At 40.9% G+C, this 19,287-nt stretch overlaps 1 protein-coding gene across 4 annotated transcripts in view; it reads right to left on the minus strand.

Annotated features, from left to right (window-relative positions):
- zbtb46 (zinc finger and BTB domain containing 46) overlaps positions 1-19,287 on the minus strand; it is a 99,689-nt gene that overhangs the window by 41,819 nt on the left and 38,583 nt on the right. The window lies entirely within an intron of this gene.

Genomic DNA, 19,287 nt, shown 5'->3' on the forward strand with positions numbered 1-19,287 from the left:
AAAGGAATAGTAAGAGGGTGAAAAAAATGGAAAAAGAGGGAAATTCACAGTTAAGGGAGAAAGAGACAGAGGAGCATCAAAAGTGTGTGAAATTATGGTTTTAGGCTTAGGATTTTCTGAAATGTCAAGTATTCAGCTATGAAATTGGTTAATTTCAAGATTTGGGTGCAGTTTTGGGTGTCATACGACACATTCAGTACACATTTTCCATCCATTAAGCTGACATCAGGTTTTTCTTGCTCTAACTCAACTATCACCCCGTTTTCCAAATAAAGATCCTCTCTGATGGAAATAGTGACCACTAGATCCACCCAGATCTAATTCACTGAGACAGAAATTTAAACTACTTTTCAATAAAAATAATTTCACTGTGCACACATTTCCTTTCATAGATAGAGTCTTCAGTTTTAAACCACTGACAAATATGATCATATGATTCCTGAATTTTCATTGGTATTGTTTGGATGTTTGGGGACATTCATTTGGAAATTTTCTACAGTTTGCTATGGTATTTCAAGAAAATACATTAGTGAATTTTTGGAAATTCAATGAGAAATTTTGTGTAATATTTGCTTTGAAATTGTTTTGGGAATTTGCTTTGAAAATTTTTTTGGGTTTGTATATTTTAGAGAGTTTGATTATAATTAAGGGGGCAGGATGCTTTGAATTGTTCAGGTTCTTTCATGGGAATTTGGGGATTATTTTGTACTATTGGTGGAATTTGGGCAGGGAATTTCCTTTGAAGTTTTCCTTGAAGTTTCATTGGAAATTGTTGTGATGTTAGGGGGAATTGGAAATTAGAAAGGATCTTTTTATTGGAAACTTGGGTGGGGAATTTCCTTCAAAGTTTACTGAATTTTCACTGGAAATTGTTTGGATGTCTGGGGAAAGTCATGTGAAAATTTCCATCATTTTCCATTTAATTTTAAGAAAGGCTGCATCGATGGCATGTTGCTGCCCCTTTATTAATAAATTTATCTATTTTTAAATCTCAAATAATTTTAAAGGAAATTTTCCAAGGTATCTAGAACTTTTAGTTGAAATTTAATTCATACTTGTGGTCCATCATCAGACAAAACAAATACTTCCTACAAGTAAATGCATACTACTGTTGTATGATGAGCAGTAAGATATACCTGCAATCATCATATGCAAACGTTTTTATGAGGTTTTTTGATTGGGTTTATGCTCAAACTTATCCAAAATCAGTGGGAAACTAAAAAGAAATTCCAAACAAAAGCTCATGTCTCAGAAGCTTAAACAACATAATGTGGTCTGATACACAAAAGAAGTCATGAAAAGATCAAACTTCCATTTTTACATGAAACACCAGTATAGAGCATAAAGTATATTTTCAACACTTTATCTTGCTCATACAGAAAAGTACGAGTGTTGAAGATCTACATGAAATGTCTCAAAATCTACCAGTAGATCACCATCTACAAGTTGGTGACCTCTGCTCCGAGGGAACGTTTAAAACTCACCCTAAGGTGATCAGTAGCTGTATCAAACTCAGAGGAGGTATAAGGTCGAGAAAAACTCTGGATAGACGAGGCAGGCATGAGTCAGATTGGAGGAGAGAGGTAGAGAGGCGTATGATAAGTATGCAGTGACTTTAGGAGAAGGGGATAATTTGGGAGTGGAGGGGAAGACGGCTGGGCTGCTTCCTTAGTCGGACACAGGAATGCAGAGCGGGCGGATCCCAGAGTGCGCACGTGTGTCTGTGTGTACTTTTTCTTATGTGTATATGTGTGTTCGTACCAGGCAGGAATCCCTAACCCCCCTGCAGACTCCTACGGCTCCGCTTATCAAGGCCTGAACAGAGGGGTACTATGGGGAGAGGGGGGGTCTGTGTTATCATTTCCACCTCTTACCCCCACCTGTACAGCAAACACACACAGGGACATACATGTACACACTGAAACTCACACAAAACCTTGAAGCTGAATGTCTCAGAGGATTGAGGAGCTAGGGGAAGGACAAACAGTCCAACCACGAACAGAGAAAAAAATTGCCAGGGTCACACACAATTACACTATGTACATATGCAAACAGGCATTTGTGTCTCTAACACTTGAAAATTCAGAAACATTCTTCTACGTTTCTCAATAGATGTCACCCTGCAACCCTCCAGATTTCTTTCCCTTTCACTGGAGATTTTTATTTTTCAACGATGTGGTCTCAAACTGGGAATTGCTGTTAAACAAGAAAAGTGCATCCCTATTCTAAGACATCCCTACTGAAACAAGCCCCATTTTAGATTCACAGATACTGACTTGAGGAAGACTGATAGGGGCATAGAGAGAGAGGGGAGAGGAGATTAAATGGATCAGATGGGGTTTTCCTCAGCGTACTGCTGCTGGTGTATAAGGGTACTGTTGTTGGAAAGAGTTTCAGAAAGAGAGGAGGAAACAATGGGAATACAAACATGCATGCAGGTGATCTGGGGCAAAGGGTTTGAGGGGGAGGCAAAGAGAACAAAGGAGAGTGTGGCCTCTTTTTGTAAAACGTGTATCATGTCTACTGACAATAAGCAGAAGTTACAGAGAGGTGAAGGCCTGGCTGCTCCTCTACAAAGTCTTGACTCCATGTTAGCTCTCAAAAAAAATTCTTTCTTCCATCTTTTGTTGCCATTTGGAAAATCAGCTAATTCATAATCTTATATAAACATAGAGGCACATTAGAAAAATATCTATTTTTATACACCAACGTTTTCTTTTCAAAGCAGTTAGAGTAAAATGCTGAAAATACTTGCATTGGATAGACTACAACTCCCACAATGCCTTTCCATCATAGAAATGTGCAAGTGGGCGATTGGCTGCATAAACTGATTTGCTGGCACAGTCCCTCTGTGACTGTTAAATGATCATCAGATTGACTCTGTGACTGCTGAATGATCATCAGAGTGACTCTGTGACTGTTGAGTGGTCATCAGAGTGACTCTGTCACTGTTAAGCGGTCATCAGAGTGACTCTGTGACCGTTGAGTGGTCATCAGAGTGACTCTGTCACTGTTAAGCGGTCATCAGAGTGACTCTGTGACTGTTGAGTGGCCATCCGAGTGACTATGACTGTTAAGTCGTCTTCCGAGTGACTCTGTGACCGTTGAGTGGTCATCCCGGTGACTCTGTGACTGTTGGGTGGTTATCCGAGTGACTCTGTGACTGTTGAGTGGTCATCCGAGTGACTCTGTGACTGTTGGATGGTCATCCGAGTGACTCTGTGACTGTTGGATGGTCATCAGAGTGACTCTGTGACTGTTGGATGGTCATCCGAGTGACTCTGTGACTGTTGGATGGTCTTCAGAGTGACTGCCTGGGGGAAGAAACTTATTCTGTGTCCAATTGTTGTTTAGAGAACAACTATACTACACCAAACACTTTGGGGTAACTATATTACACCAAAGTGTTTCAGCAAGTGGCCTTGGTCCAAGTAATCAAGGAACACATTGCAAACATCATTTTAATAGAGTAGATATATATCTGATTGTTCATTTTCATGTACTTTTTATTCTATTTTTATCTCACACTACTCTATTTAAATGAATACGCCATAAGCTGAAATGCATCTACAAGAGTTGCTGTATTTTCTACCATTTTCAGAGAAAAGTATCTGTCTGTATCTGATAACATACATGCTAACCAGATGCTAGCTGCTACAGCTGTTTTTATTAAATGTTTAGGTGGTATGTAGCGAGGGTAACGTGGGACTTGCTGCTTCTGTTCTTCAAACAGTTGATTTGATAACCCAAACAAGAGTAAGGCTATCAGACCTGAAGACCAAAACAATGAGATGAAAGATGCTAAAAAAGTTCCATAAAGCTGAGGGTGACCACAGAGTTTGGTGTTTCTTCCCGTTAACTTAATCTCATTATCCCAGCTAACAGAACCTGAACGTTTTTTTAAACCCAGCCAACACACACAGAAACTCACAGATCTTAATGATGAGGAGGAAGTTAGCCACGGGCTGCCTTTATTTGAAGCCCCTGAACTCAACGGGAAACCAAACACGCACACGCACACTGTAGTGAGGCGGCGGTCATAGCTCCAGTGTACAATGTGAGTTTAAAATGAAGTGACAGTGTGAATTTTACAGGATGGAAAAGAAGGTTTAAACAGACCGAGGGAAGGAGGGATAGAGGAGAGAAGGAGGGGACAGAGTTGTGAAGGACAGATAGAGGCTTCCAGGACTGTTTTCAACGCCTCTATAACTATCAAACCCAACACCAACCACACACAAATACACACAAACACACTTGTATGTACACAGCTCAAGCCATAATTGTCCCCTGTGGTGATTTTGGCCTCTCCCTCCTAGTTTCTCATTGCTGTTGGCCAACTCTTCTGTATCTTTAACACTTTCTTTTTTTCCACAGGAGGAGGAGGAGGATGAGGGGGGGGGGTTGTCACAAGAGAAGAAAGAAGGGATGAAGGAGAAAGAGAGGTCTAAAGGAAGGAGGTGTGGAGGGGTGTGACGGCGGAAAGGGGGAATGGAAGGAGAGAATGAACGTGTAAGAGGAAGGGAGACTTTGCCCTCCAGCGGGAACACTCCCACGATTGTGTGTGCGCAAGAGAGCTGAGCCTCGGCCAAACCGACACACCCACAGGCTGTAGACCTCTATATCCTGTTCGGGTTGTCCGTTTGTCCAAACATCATGCACCCTCCTCCCCTTTCTCCTTGCCCCCCTCCTCCCCTTTTTCTAACTGGTCTGACAGGAGTAGAGGCTGCTGTGGGAGTGGGTACGGTAAATAGAACAAAGCCACCTTTCTAAAATAAACAGAGCGGGAAAGAGGAACTTTAGGTTGACTGAAAATGAGTGCGAAATCCAGCCAGCAGCTTACTGTAAAGCTGTTTTTTTAAGGTTAAACTCTTTATGAAAGTTTCTGCTTCTTCCTGTCAGTCAGACTGCCAGTGTATACCTGCTTCTCTTTCTCACACACACACACTTTCCCCAGTCTCCACATCCCGGCTGCTCACACTCAGCTAACTCTGGTTGAATGCTGGTAGCACTGTGACACATAAGCCAGTGCTACCAGGCTTACGGCTACAGGGCCCATTACTGGCTATCAGATCAGTGCAGGAGAGAGGCATCCCAGCTCACATCACATCTTCATCTCAGATCTCCAAAGAGAGGAGCTTCTTCATTGTACGTAAGGCAAAGATTTCCCACAAGGAAACAGAATCAGATCTAGCTTCATCATCCTAAAAATGTTGTTTTCTGCAACAAAAAGACACTCAAAAGTGCAAAAGATCATGTCATGGCTTCACAGATGAGATTATTTTTTGTATTTGTCTGTATTCGCTGATAAAAATCCCATTCATCCTCCTTCTGAAGCTGTTTCACTCTCCTGAAAACTCAAGAAATTTCAGGACAAAATTTTCAGGACAAAATCTTACAAAATTGCTAGTTCACATACTGTACAGTGCAGAGCTTTCAGAGATGTTTGGGCCAAAACTGAGGCTAAAGTAAGGCATAGATGTGAGTAAGCATGTTTTCAGGCAATTGACAAAACCCAAAAGATGCTCTGGATGTCTTTGCATATCACCAGCGACATGAGACAATAATCTGCTGCAAAAAAAGGCCACACCTTTTTGGCAAAGTAAGGGGTAAGCATGGCCTGAGTTACCATCCAGGCCAGTAGTAGGGTTTCCCCTGGTCATGCTGTGGATGTCCCAAGAGCCCAAAAACTGCTGGCATTCTCCGGACATATTACCAGGGGGTAAAAAGACCTGGACAATAGAGATGCCGTCGAGCTTGTCTTTGCCGCTAAGCAATGTGCACCTGTGTCGATGTGTTGAGCTTGACTCTGCCCACCAACCCTCCAGACCTGGGTCTGGGGCACCATGGTGAATCCTTAGCACCCTGCATGCTTAAAACTCATGCACAGTACTTTACGTCCCAAACAGCATGATGCTGTCTCTCTTGGACTGGAGAGCGCTGTAGTCCCAGGTAGAAGAAACTTGACATAAAAAGGACACATTGGAATCCAAGATGGAGGGCTTAACTTGAGTCAGACAGTTTTTACCTTTATTTCAATTCTATGTGTGGTTGGATGTTTTCAAAGTATTGGAAAATGAGCGTAAAAGAAACAGAAAAGAATATTAAGCAGCTTCTTTACATGCTTAAATACAGAGCCTGTCATTTGATTCAAAACACCCTGTGTTAGCTGTGAATTTTCCGAATGTTTCCTGTAGTCTTGAGCTCATCTGGATTTCACACTGAAATGCAGTTGGCAGCAAAGAAGTCAAGGTAAAGAGATGGTTAAAAAAATGGCCTTTTGTGCAGTTTTGTTCAACTGTGACATTAGCTTCAGACTGTTTAAAAAAGGTTGTAGACTTCATGAAATTCATTTTTCCCATTTAAACTTAACATTCAAAAAAAGGAAGCACGTATCATTTTTGTAGGACCCCTCAGACTCACACTGTCAAGGCTTACATACAGTAAGGAGAGAGAATAATACATTTCAAAACTCTTTTGTGTTCAATGGCAGCTACTAGAGGCCAAACTCAGACTTGTCAGAATACCAAAACTATACCAAAGAAAAAACGATTTTTTTGTATCCTTCAGTATTAAGAAGTCCACAAATACTGTACGTGTCTGCTCAGCCATGCAAGCACTGGCAAACCTCATATGTTCAACCATTGCACTGGATGTAAGTTGTGAGGCCCTAAATTGTGCTCACATGTAAAGCAACAAATACTTTATCATCCCTCAGCCTTATTTTCTACTGCAATAAAGAAGAAGCCAGTAAGAAACAAACATTAAGCTGTTGGTGGCTGCTACACTGTCATAAGACATGTTTGGGGTGCAGCTGACCAGGGGGTTAGGTTGCAACCCAATGGAGCTTTGTAGTCATCGCTGAAAGGCCCACATGGGGAGCCTGGGTTCAGATCCTGGCTCCTTTCCCACATGCCATTCCCCACTTTCTTATCACTGCTTCTAACTTCAGCTACTGTCTCTTCTCTATTAATATATGCATGAAAAGCCCCCCAAAAGAGTCTTAGAAAAAAGGACTTGGTGTTTAAATTAAAAAAAAAAAAAAGTCTGAGGTACCTTGATAGATTTGTACATTTAAATAAATCTTTAGAAAAACTTGTTCCTCTGTGTGTGTTAAGTGTATATAACTTTTATTTCAAGCTTTTTGTTAACATGTTTCCTTTTTCATTCATGGCCAAACAAAAATGTGACCTTTTACTGTTGACCAACAAGTTGCTTACAAGATGGCAAGTTAACTATTTGTATTAAAGCATGGACAAATACAATGCACACTATCCCGTAAGCTTACAGTGCTATCTAAATGCAGATGACAACGCAACTTCGGCTATGTTTAGCACCCATGCTGATGGACTTTATGGTCAAAGCCTGGCAAACAGGAACATCCACAAAAGGCCTAGTACAGTCTGGCCTGGTATATATAAGTGTGCAGACCCCAAACTGACTTCAAAAACTCAACAAGGGTTAGTACGTCACTCCCTGCCCCATGGTTGAGGTCTGCAACAAATGTGCCCAAAGGCCCCACCATGGAGGTCAGCAGCTAGATGCCTCTCAAAATCTGGGGTAAATTCAAATGGCATATTCCTCAAAAGATCAGAAAAAGCATCTTTTTGGTTTCCTTTGTGCTGTCAAAATCTTAAACGATGGAACAAAAGGGTTTTATTGAGTCTGACTTTTTTTTTCCCCGGCACACATTCACAACCCGCTGTCAACAGCTCCACCACCCACTTTTGAGGCCCGACCTACCTGATGAGAACCCTTGGACTCACAGGTCCAGTGTTAGTCAGACTAACATAATAATTTGACTTTTTCTAACTGCTTGAAAAGTAGTGGCTCTAGGCTAACACAAGAGGCTAAGCACTAATTTGTCTCACATTGTTGCTGACAATATCCTTACATACAATAAAAATTAGGCAGAAAAGGCCTAAAGTTTTATCATGCTAGAAATGCATATCATACCAAGAATAATAATTAGCAGAATGACTGAACAGTTTTTCACTTTTTTGAGTTGCACATTCAATATTCTTTTAACACCAGAGGGGTTTGGTATAAAGTTTTCATTTGTTGGTATATAAAAGGAAATGTTTGTTTTGGAAAGTTAGAAGGGAAGAGAAGGGAAATGATCCAAAACCCCTCTGGGTGTCTTAAAGATAGTCAAGAGCATCTGAATAAAAAGCACACTTAAATATTTGTTGTTTGAACGAGTGTGTTACAAAGTTAACCACATCCACTGATAAATCTAGCTTTAAACATTTCATGTTATGGTGCGGCAGTTTGAGGTGTGCGAATGTGAGGGTGGGGATTTATCTAAAGGGGGTACTAACACTGTGAATGTTCAACCACAGAAACCTTGTGCCAACAGGACATCCTGTCAGGATGCATTCTGGGTAGTTTAATTCGTCAAACTGAGTAATCAATGCCGAGAGAAGCGTAAGTTTAACCCTACTTATTTTTAGGTGAATAAAGACGTATCTTAAAGACTTTTTTCAGTGTTACGAAGGAATTTGTTCATATTCTTGTCTGTGATTGTGTGTACAGTATGTGTGTGGCCATGGCTTGAAAAAGCACACACATGGGCCCAACCCAGGTGCACTCAGGGTGAGATGGCTAATCTTTAACCCCCCCTCTACACATACACTCTCCTCCTTCTCTTCTCCACCCGGCGATTCTTCCTCGGCCTGTTCCAGGGGCAGGAGGTGGAGAAGTAGGGGGTTTGGAAAAAAGCCACGGTCAGGAGTTAGGAGGGGGGGGCAGCTTCCTGTCCAAAATGGCTCTTTTAAAGCCAGAGAATTATAAATAGAGCAGGTGTCAGTATGGAGAACTGAGAGAGAAGGATGGAGAGTGCTGTGAGAGAAAAAGACAGACAGCAAGAGTGTGAAAAATTGTGTGAATGTGTGTGTGGTGTGATGGCGTGGTGGTGGAGTAGGAGAAGAAGGGGCTTTTAGCTGGTGGACTGCCCATAATGTCCAGCAGGATGTGAGGTCATAATATGACAAAGATGGCTGGTGGGCGGTGAGAAATGATTGGTTACCGCAGAAATAATGGAAATTCTTTTCTTTGATTTAGCATGGACTGAACAGAGAGAAGAAACAGGGGAAAGAATGATATTTAGTCTCCATAATGACAAAAAAAAAAGACATTTAACCCTGGTATGGAGTCATTATTGTCACAAAACTAAAGAGCGCATTTTAACATTTCGGGAGCATGACTTATTGATTTTGGGTTTTGATTTTTCTTTAAACTCTCCATTAAAACTTTTTATGTTCCAAACTGCCACTTCATGCATAGGGTTAGATTTTCTGTTTGTGCTAAAAATGTCTGAATCTCTTATATCAAAAAGTGATTACAAAACGTCTTCTCTGCAAAACATGCTTCTTCTTTTAGATTTTCTGATGAACCAACCGCAGTCCGTTTAAAGAATTGGACAAAGCCAGTGTGACGTCAGCCGTCTGGCGGACTCAAACAGCTCTTCAAGCCAATCAGCTGCAGCTTCGATATTGAAATCACTGTCGCAACCGAACTGTGGATCAACCTAACGGCCTGTCCACTAAGCTCGACTTCCTGTCTGCTCAAAAAGTGGGTTGGCACTGCTGAGCTCTATTAGTTGGTATATCAAAAAATTCTAAGAGCAGAAACACGTATTAGCACGCAGTTTTGGGTAAGTGGAGAGAAAGTTTCGTATGTGCAGGGAAAGTTTTGCATGCAGACAAGGGGAAAAATTGATAGTGGTAGTTTCACAAACAAGCAAAAGCAACCTTGAGAGGAGAATGGATGAGTATAAGTGTAGGAAATTTGAGCAAGAAACTACAGATTTTTTTTTTTTAAGATTTATTTTTGGCCTTTTTGCCTTTATTTGATAGGACAGTGGATAGAGTCAGAAACAGGGGAGAGAGCGGGGTGAGACATGCAGGAAGTAGTGCCACGGGCCGGATTCGAACCTGGGTTGCCTGTGTATATGGCATGCGCCTTAACCACTCGACTACTGGCGCGCCAGAAACTACAGATTTTAAAGTAAGCACACAATTTGTACACAGAGAAAATCTAAGCACAAGTTTTGAGCACAATGGCAGGTTTTAATGAAAGATTAGAAGTACATCAGAGCCCCAAATCAATAATTTATGCTCCCAGACGTTAAGATGCAAGGTTGATTTTTGTAACAGTAATGACACCATACCCTGTAAAACACAAGTGAGGGGGGAAACGGGTGCATGAGTGTGTAAGGGCACAGAAAGGGGAAGGAGAGGATGGAGGGAGCAGGGGAAACCGAGGGGAGGTGGGGTGAGCAGGCCACAAAAGTCAATAGGGTGGGAGGAAAGGGCTGAAATCATCCACGTAGTCAAAGACGACAAAGACAGAGAGTAAATGGGGGTGGGGGAGAAGGAGCGAGAGAGGCCTGGAGCACAAAGACAGCTAGAAACAGAAGAGATAATAGACTGTGGAAAAAGAAAGAAATGTGAAGCAAAAGAAAGGAGAAAGACATGGATAAAGAGGAGAGACCTAAACACAAAGTAGTCATCTAATGCCTGCAAGTCAGGAAGTAATGGGTTAAAAATTAAGTCCACACAGTCTGAAATATTAAATCTATTTTGGTTTTTAATGAAGGAGGAGTGAATTAGGGAGGAAATATGAGAGTAGATTATTAAACCGTGAGACAAGGGAAAAAAAGGGAGAGGAAAAGTAAAGAGAGAGATGTGCGAGGGGTGAGGGGGGTTGAAATGCGTTCAGGTGTTTTAAATATTAAACCTATTTCAAGTTTAATGAAGTGCAAATACTATGGGGAGAGTCTTAACTGGAATACAGAGAGGAAGGGGGCGAAAGGGGGATCCGATTCATTATTTCAAGTGTTCACCTTTAGACTGCCGAGACTTGGGGAGAGGAGCACAGCGAGGGAGAGGAGAAAAAAAAAGAGAGAGAAAAGTTTGTGCGGAAGTGCAAACTAGAGGGCAGTTTTAGGAGTGAGGCACAGGTGAGTCCAGGAGGAGGCTTGATGACGATTTGAGCTCGAACACGACCAAACATGACGCTCCAACAGCAGCACTCTCGCTGGATAAATAGGAAAAGGTTCTACGGAAAGATGATTTCACTTTTACTGTGCATCTCTGTGTGTCAGCGGTGTTGTGTGTGTTAGCGGTTGAGGAGGGGAACTCTGAGAGGAAGAGATGCAGATAAAGATGTTGGATTTCAAAAAAGATTCTCGATGTAATCAATGTGCAACAGCTAGAGGGAAATGGAAAGAACAGCCCACGTGTGATTGAACTGTTCACGTCTACTTAATCACATGCTCTAAGCTGAGAGAGAGAGAACATCACACCGGCCATGTACCGGATTGCCAAAATCCCCCAAGCTGCCACTAAAGGTCACCGTGTGTGTGTGTGTGTGTGTGATAGATTTTAATACCAGGGAAAAAAAACAAACAAAAAGTATTTCCAGTGCTGTTATTATGTGGGATGAAGATCAAGTTGGCGTTTGCCCCAAGTATACAGGAAGAGAGAGAGAGAGAGAGAGAAATCAATCATTCACTCCTGTTTTCAGCAGTACACACTTTTTTCTACCACACTTAAAGTGCCAAAAAGGGAAGGGGCTCTGCCTCCAAAATGGTTGATCTTTCAGAGAGCTGACACCGAGTCTAAGTACAAAGAGCAATGAATGTAGTGAAAATAAATGCATTTTAAAGGCACAAGCTTAAGGAGACAAAACATCACATCTACTTAAGGCCTTTTCATACCTAGGATGACGCAAATAACACGAAATTGAGAATAATTTGGAGGCAAATTTGTTGTGTCTTTCCATCATCAGGAGTGATGCCATTTTGCAAATAAATTATGCAGATTCTAAAAAAACCTTTGTGCTGCAAGAGCCTGTAGTGTATTTAACACCAGTGATGAACCCAAGGGGGTCACGGGATATTTTCCATAAAACATAGAGAAATTTAAATGATTTACAATGGTATAACTGATCATCTATTGTAAAAAAGAAAATCTTAAATTAGATCATTTTAAATCAAAAGTGAAGTTATTGGTGAGATTTGTGCCTAAATGTAACTAATGTGCACAAAAACTCCCTAAAATGTAAATTTTTACGTGATGTTATGTGCAACATCGTATGTTTTGACTACCTCTAGGGAAGGTGGGAGTCCCGATCTCAGAGGCTGCTATTTTGGCAGTCACTGGCTGAAAAGAAAAACCCCTGTTTTACATGATCCTCTGGTAAACTGAGATACATTAGTGCAGGAGATAAAACAAGGTTTCTGCCTTTGTCTGCTCTGGTCTGTGCACCTTTACGTACAGGTACGAGGTCAGTGCTGGTTAATTCCCTGTGCTGTCCCCTCTTATAAGACAAGTTTGCTGGGAGGAGGCACCGACTTTTCATTAATTCTAAAACCACATCATGTTTCTCGTAATATTAAAGGCACAGTCAGGTCACTGCAAGGGGGGTCACCTGTTTTCCTCCTGTTTAGCGCCTTTCAGTTCACATGGATGGTAACAGACCAGTTTTTTCCAGATTTCTAATGCTTTGTCAAAAAATGCTACCGCAGCATGAACGCTACCCCTGAGATACTACTAAGATTTAATAAAGGGAGTATAAAAAATGCTCCCCTCTATATTACTGTGCCAGTGAAATGAGTAGTGGTGCAATATGAATGCATTTTGCAGTGAGAGCATTTTTTGATGGGGGCTATTGGTCCATCAAGACGCACTAACCCTGAGATCTCTTGAAATCTTTGAAAAGTATTGAGTAGCACCGGTATCGGAAAAAACCCCAACAATACCCAACCGTAAATGATTACGTGATTCATTCTATTACATGTATTTAAATAAATGCATCGTACCAGTCTTTCATAGTTGGCTTAAGCCTTTTTTGTTACTGTCTTCTGGGCAGCAATACTTGATCATAACCAAAAGTTTTAAAAAAAATGAAAAATTTGGACCTGAAATGGAGCAAAAGAATAGATGGAACAAGAGCCTTTGACATTTCCTTTAAAATAAAAGCACATCACTCATTATTTGCATCATAGTTACTTTTTTCCAGGCACACTTACGCGACCCACTGAATATATAAATGGGTCTCGACCCACCAGTTGAGAACCAAGGAGCTAAAAACTCTCCTCAGGACCTTAAAGAAGTAAATCCATTAATATTCAATAAAATGTTAAAAAAAAAAAAGTAAATAAAAATGGCACATCCAGGAGTGAAAAACGCTCAAAAGAAACAAATAAGAGCAACTTGTCTTCATATTAGAGAAAGTGAAAACTGCAAATGTTTTGCATATTTGCTCGATAAATGATGAATCAACTATCAACATATTCTGAATTTATCAGTTAATTAGTAATTATCAGTTGATCAGCTAATGAGCTACAACAGCAGAGGCTGATATGAGGCTTCAAAGAAGAATATAGTGAAAAGCCTCATGCTTGAGTTTCAAAACACTTCGTCTCTGATATGCAGGCGCTTTATAATCCGGGTCTGAAAGAAGCAGCGGGGGCCAATCTAAAAATAATTTCAGGTAATTATTTAAAGGCATAAGCAGACAGGAGAAGTAGAGACTATTTAAAACTCCCCCTCCTCCAAAAGTGTCATCTCTAATATAGTAGTTTGCAGAAAACTGCGCACATGATCAGATCACTGGAAAGCAGGCGCTGCTGCTTTTTTTTTCCTCCCTCTGTCCAATTCATGTATACGATTTCAAATATTTGTGTCAGCAGACAAGGTGAGCGGAAGAAAGAGTGAGATCAAGCGTTAGCGTAAGAGAGAAAGAGGGAACCAAGTCGAGCGCTTAGTGGCCTCAATAATGACATCAAGTGAACACAGCAGATGTTTGCAGGGGAAGGGGATCTAAAGAAAACAAATCCTAATTCCTGCAGCTGTTTATGTCAACACGGGCACACGGCATTTTCATAAAAAAAAAAAATCTTTGAAACGGCTGCACGCTAATACACTGAGCCTTTACACAGCCATATATTATCCTTATATTACACAGTAATCCAGCCAAATCCTCAGTCAAGCAGCCGCTGCGTTGTGTGTAATAGAAGCGTTTCTAATAGTAAAGCATGGCTGCCGATCACATATGAATGAGAGAGAGAGAGTGAGTCTGTGTAAAGGCACTTCTCATCAATAAAGAATGAAGCAATTAAGCTAATCTCAGACTGAAGGTTTCCCTTTCTACTTTATACCATATCCCTACATAGAAACAAACGACTGGACTTCATGGGTGATGCCCCACTACACCCATACACTATAACATGTCTGCTCTATCACCTTTCAAAGACTGGAAAAATACTTATGTGCTATAATCCTACTCACAAACTGACCCTAAACTTCATAGCAAAACTTAGCCTTAAACTAAAAGTAGCTGTGCTAATCTTTATCCAGAATGATGCTCCCTAAAGCTCCCTATGTTGTTATTTCAATTTAGAGGACATTACAGTGAACTCATCAGCAAAATTGAAAAGCACTCTGTGACATGAATCTGGTCATTTTCTCTGACTACTTTACTGAGTCAGTGCTGTTTTGTATTTTCTTTCAGTTCAAGCATGATAGTTTATGGTTGTCAAATCATTTTTTCTATTCTAATGATAAATAGTGTCAAAAGTACCACTGCTTAAAAAATGTTGGATTTACAATCATATTTACAGTCAACAGCTGCTATGAACAAGACAGAAAGATTAGGACAAGAGCCTAGTCCATAGACCGGTGATCATCAACTGGCGGCCCGGGGACCATATCAGGCCCCTCAAAGCTTCCCATCTGGTCCCAGAAAGGCAATTAAATTCAGACAACCTATATTTTTTTAGGGAAACTTTGGTCTTTATAACACTATAGCTATCAAATCAACCCCAAAAACAATCAACATTAAAACAGTTTTATCAAGAATGACTTACATTTGACCCATTTTTACAGAAAACCTCCTGTCATGCATTATTAGTAAAAATGATGCATGATAAACATATACTTATCAGCCAAGTCCTGGTTAAGTCGGCAGGTTTTTTTGTGTTAACCCAACACTTCGGGCTCTTAGAGAACAATTTTCCATGCCTGAGCTTTAAAAGAAATGTCATTTTCTGCTCATGCTGCTTACCAATCAGGACAATGACTTGAAGTGAAAAACCCCATGATAAAACATGGCAACCTCAGAAATATGAAGCTAAAATATCTCAATTGCATCCTTAAAAACTGTCACACTATAATATGTTAATCGACAGAAATATTCATTAAGTTTAGTTGCTTTGAAAGTCTAGCCTCCACAGCGTCTGCTGAAAAAAAAAAAAAAAAAAAAAAAAAAAAAAAGAAGTTGATGACCTCTACCATGGACAGTGGTTTTTGGACATCTAGTGACCACAGTTTCAGAGTGAGTGCATGCAAGTTAAATTTTCATTTAGCCTACTAGCATCAAGTCAAGTAAAAGTGTGTGGTTGGTTTACAGAACGGCTAAAGTTAGCAATAGCACTACTGGCCTTTGCTTCTCTTTGCAGGTTATTGTCCATATTCCTGTACTGAACATTGTGACTAAGTGCTTCAGTTATATGTGAGTGCAGCCTGACGTAGCCTCTGGACAATTTATTCCCAATTTTTTGATCAAAATAGAGCTGGACTGCCCTGTTACCTCAAGATGCTACTGGGGCTATCAGTTAGCAGTTATTATTTCAGATCATTCTAACAGCAAGGCAGAAACAACAACTACAGTGTTACAGTACTACAGCACTGTGATGAGTCAAAATGTTTGCCAAAAAACAGGAAGTTGATAGAAGAATAACTCAAGATTTTGATTGAAGTTTAATCAACTTATTGCGTTATATTTAGTCAATTTCTCTTCATAAAATAAACAGAATATCAGTTCTTGTTTGTTTCGTGCATTTTCTTGTGTAATACTTAAACCAGTCGAATATTGAAGCAAGCAAAACTGAAGTTTTCAGCGGACCTGTCACAGTTAAATCAGTGAAGCTTGGTCCATGTATTTGGAGGAACAATCCAACATTCAGTTTGATATTTCAACACTTTAGATCTATTTGTTTTTAGTCATTCGCAAGTTGGTTATTTGATGTGTTAGTAATTATTTCCCATGTTCAGTCATTCAAAGAACCCTGAGTTATTTGCCAAAAATCCAAACACTGCATTTCTTTTTTCTCTCTCTCTTGCAGTATTGTGATCAGAAACTCTAAATAGAACCGCACAACACTTTCTAATTCTTCCCATATGTTTGTACATCTGATTCGGATCTTCTATTGCAGGTGACAAAATCTGGACTTAGGGAGACTTAAGACTTAAGTCGACAAACTCTCAAAAGCCCATCCAGATCCTGTGTATTTTTGACTCTGACTTGGCAAAAGTGAACTCCTACCAAAGTCACCCACTTCATTTTTTTTTTTTTTTTTGGAAGTGCATCATGATAGAAAAAGAAGCGCTCCCCCACAGTAGAAATGTCACACCACCCCACATACAGGGTGTAAAAATGACCTCACTAAACACATTAAGCAATCCCCCAAATGTTCACTAGATATGCAGAAACCACCTCCTTAAAGCTGACTAAAACACAATATGAAACACTGTCAAGCATAACTACTGTTTAGCACCATAGAAGCCCACTGAGAATGTGATATTTGACTGAGAAATGGCGAGGTCAGCCCTCTGAATGAGGCAACAAATAGTTTTGTGATACAAAAGCTCCTGTTTCTTTCTTGAGTTGAGTTTCCAAACCCAGGTACAAGCCTGGTAAATGGTTGTTTTTGGCTAACACCAGGTGAGTCTACACCAGCAGGAACATTAGACTTCCTGTAACCTTTAGGTGGGTAAACACCTCTCTCAGTAATGTCTGCTTCACCACAGCCAAACTAAAACTCTACCTTCAACCAAAGTACACAGCACGAAACTGACCAGTGGGCTTAATGGAGCCATGTGCTTTGTGGGTGTTTATGGAAATGTGTATGACTGTGGAGCTCAAGACAAGATGTTCTTGGACAGCTTAAAGAGGCCGGACTGCAGGTTAGAAAATCTGGGACTAAAAGACACTTAAGGCTAAGCGGACAAAAACCCTCATAAGCTCGTACGGATGCTCCGTCTCCTCTGCTTCTCTCTCTTTCTCTCATTACCCCGCTCCCTCTCCTGTTTCCCTCCTCTTGCCCTTACCAGAAGGTCCTTCCCTAAACCCCAGAGAGAGGGGGAGGAGCCTGGGATGGTGAGGACGCGCTGGTAATCCGTGCAGTGACCCAGGTCAATTCAATTATCCTGTTTTCTTTCGCTGTGCGACGCGTGTGCCCATTTCACAGCCAACTCCCTTAATGCGCCCAGGATTAGCTTCTCTTACTTTTAATGATCTACCTATCGACGCCTTGGGCCCGCTGGTGCAAACATATGCACACACACCCAGCTCCACACTCACACACACATTGAGCTAAGTGTTTTCTAGATTAGTTTTTAGTGTAAAGGAATTCACTAAACTATTCTGCAGGGCCATGGATCAAGAAACACTTTCTCTAAATAAGTACGTGTGCCTGAGTGAGTTTGTATTTTCTTGTTTATGTAGGAGTGTGTGTTACATAAACTGCAGTAAGACGAGGATTGTATTATCCATCTGCATTTACCCGGGCTTCACCTCACACCTCCAAGATTTGAGATAATCATCTTAGGCCTCACACGTTAGTGTAAAAGCTCACTAATCTCAACCCCGGAGGTGGAAACTAGGTCATTTATACCAGTGAACTGTGCGGATGGCTGATATGCATTAAAACATCCACGCAGAATTCAAAGTAACTTGTGCATATGTACTCTAAAGCTTTACACAGGTGTGAACACAACATAAGTCAACAAAGGGTTTTGATCATTTGCAGACAGCTGGTCTTTTAAAGCTCCTGTGAGGAACTTGCGACTAGAGTAGTTTGTGGCCAGATACCCTGGTATAAAAAACAGTGCCCCTTGTCTGTCTCTCATGCTTGTTTAGTCCTGTACAACATGTGTAATAGTTTCTGATGATACATCCTGCTTTCTTTAAACAAACAAATGATGAATATTTCCTGTGCAAAATGTAAAAATAAACGTGGACTCTGCAGTATGTGGCAACTCACTTTGACAACTACCTGATGGTAGTTGATAACAGGTCTTAAAATAACAGTGTAGAAACTAGAGCTGCATGTTGCACTGAACACCAGAACTTGGTGCATGTCAGGGTTGTGGCACAGCTGCAGAGTACTGCTTTAGTGATACGTTAATCACCCATGTCTTTTAGGGTTACTCACACTAGGCAATCCGTACCATGTTCAAGCACATTTGACCCAAAATTTCCGTTTGTTTTGGGGTTTTTTTTGCTAGTGTGTATGCTCTTTACCATGCTCAAGCATGGTGCATTACCTTGGACCTTGCAAGGATGGAAGAGGTGGACTTCAGAACCTTGCAACTGCACATGCATGCACAGTGTGCGATGGCTGGTTCTCTTGACAATCATGTTAAGCAATGGCAGGCTGTTTTTTACAGGTGTTGAGCCATAAAGTGAATAAAGTTACTGTCCTGCTGTCTGTTTTGTGCTGACTGTGAAACTGTGCTTCTTGTAAACTGCAAGTGTCACATTATGATATGATGGCAATCCTGCTCAGGCCTGTTTGAGTTTGGAGTAATGTGAGTAGAGGCCGGCAGAGGACTGGGTGGGGGGGCATCATAATTCAGCACATTATCTGGCAACTGGGCTGAGTGTGAGATGCCTTTGGACATAAAATGATTTTCTTAAAAAGTAAAAATGTAACGGTGGCTTGACAAAAACAGAGTCAGTGCCTTACAACTGTCTTACCAGTATATGGTACTGTGACAAATGTGCAACATTGGCATCCAGATACATTGTAACAGCCAAACAATTAAATTCTGAAGAACTGAAACTTACTGTTTTATGGCAAAACATCAAATTTAGACTGAACAAACCAGCTTTAGCTTTAGGGTTTTTGGGCTTTTTATGTATTTATTCATAAAGGAGGACAGTGGATAGATTCAGAAACAGGGATGAAAGCATTGGGGAAAGACATGCAGGAAAGAAGCCACAGGCCAGACTTGAACCCAGGCCGACCTAACAAATAGGCCATCTTAGAACCCTCCTTTACACCAATTTAACGTTTTCTAAGATTGTTTGGTGTGCTTTTTGTCTTTGGTTTGAAGAGACGGCTAAAAGAGACAGGAAATATGGAGAGAGAGAGAGAGAGAGAGAGAGAGTGGGGAAAGACGAGCACCAAACCATGCCAGGATTGGAAATAATCATGGATGCAGCGCAACCAGGACTGTTGGCTCTCTAAATGGCTGCCTGCTACACCAACTGAGCTAA

Source organism: Cheilinus undulatus, linkage group 11 (genome assembly GCF_018320785.1).
Source record: "Cheilinus undulatus linkage group 11, ASM1832078v1, whole genome shotgun sequence".
Taxonomy (NCBI): Eukaryota; Metazoa; Chordata; class Actinopteri; order Labriformes; family Labridae; genus Cheilinus; species Cheilinus undulatus.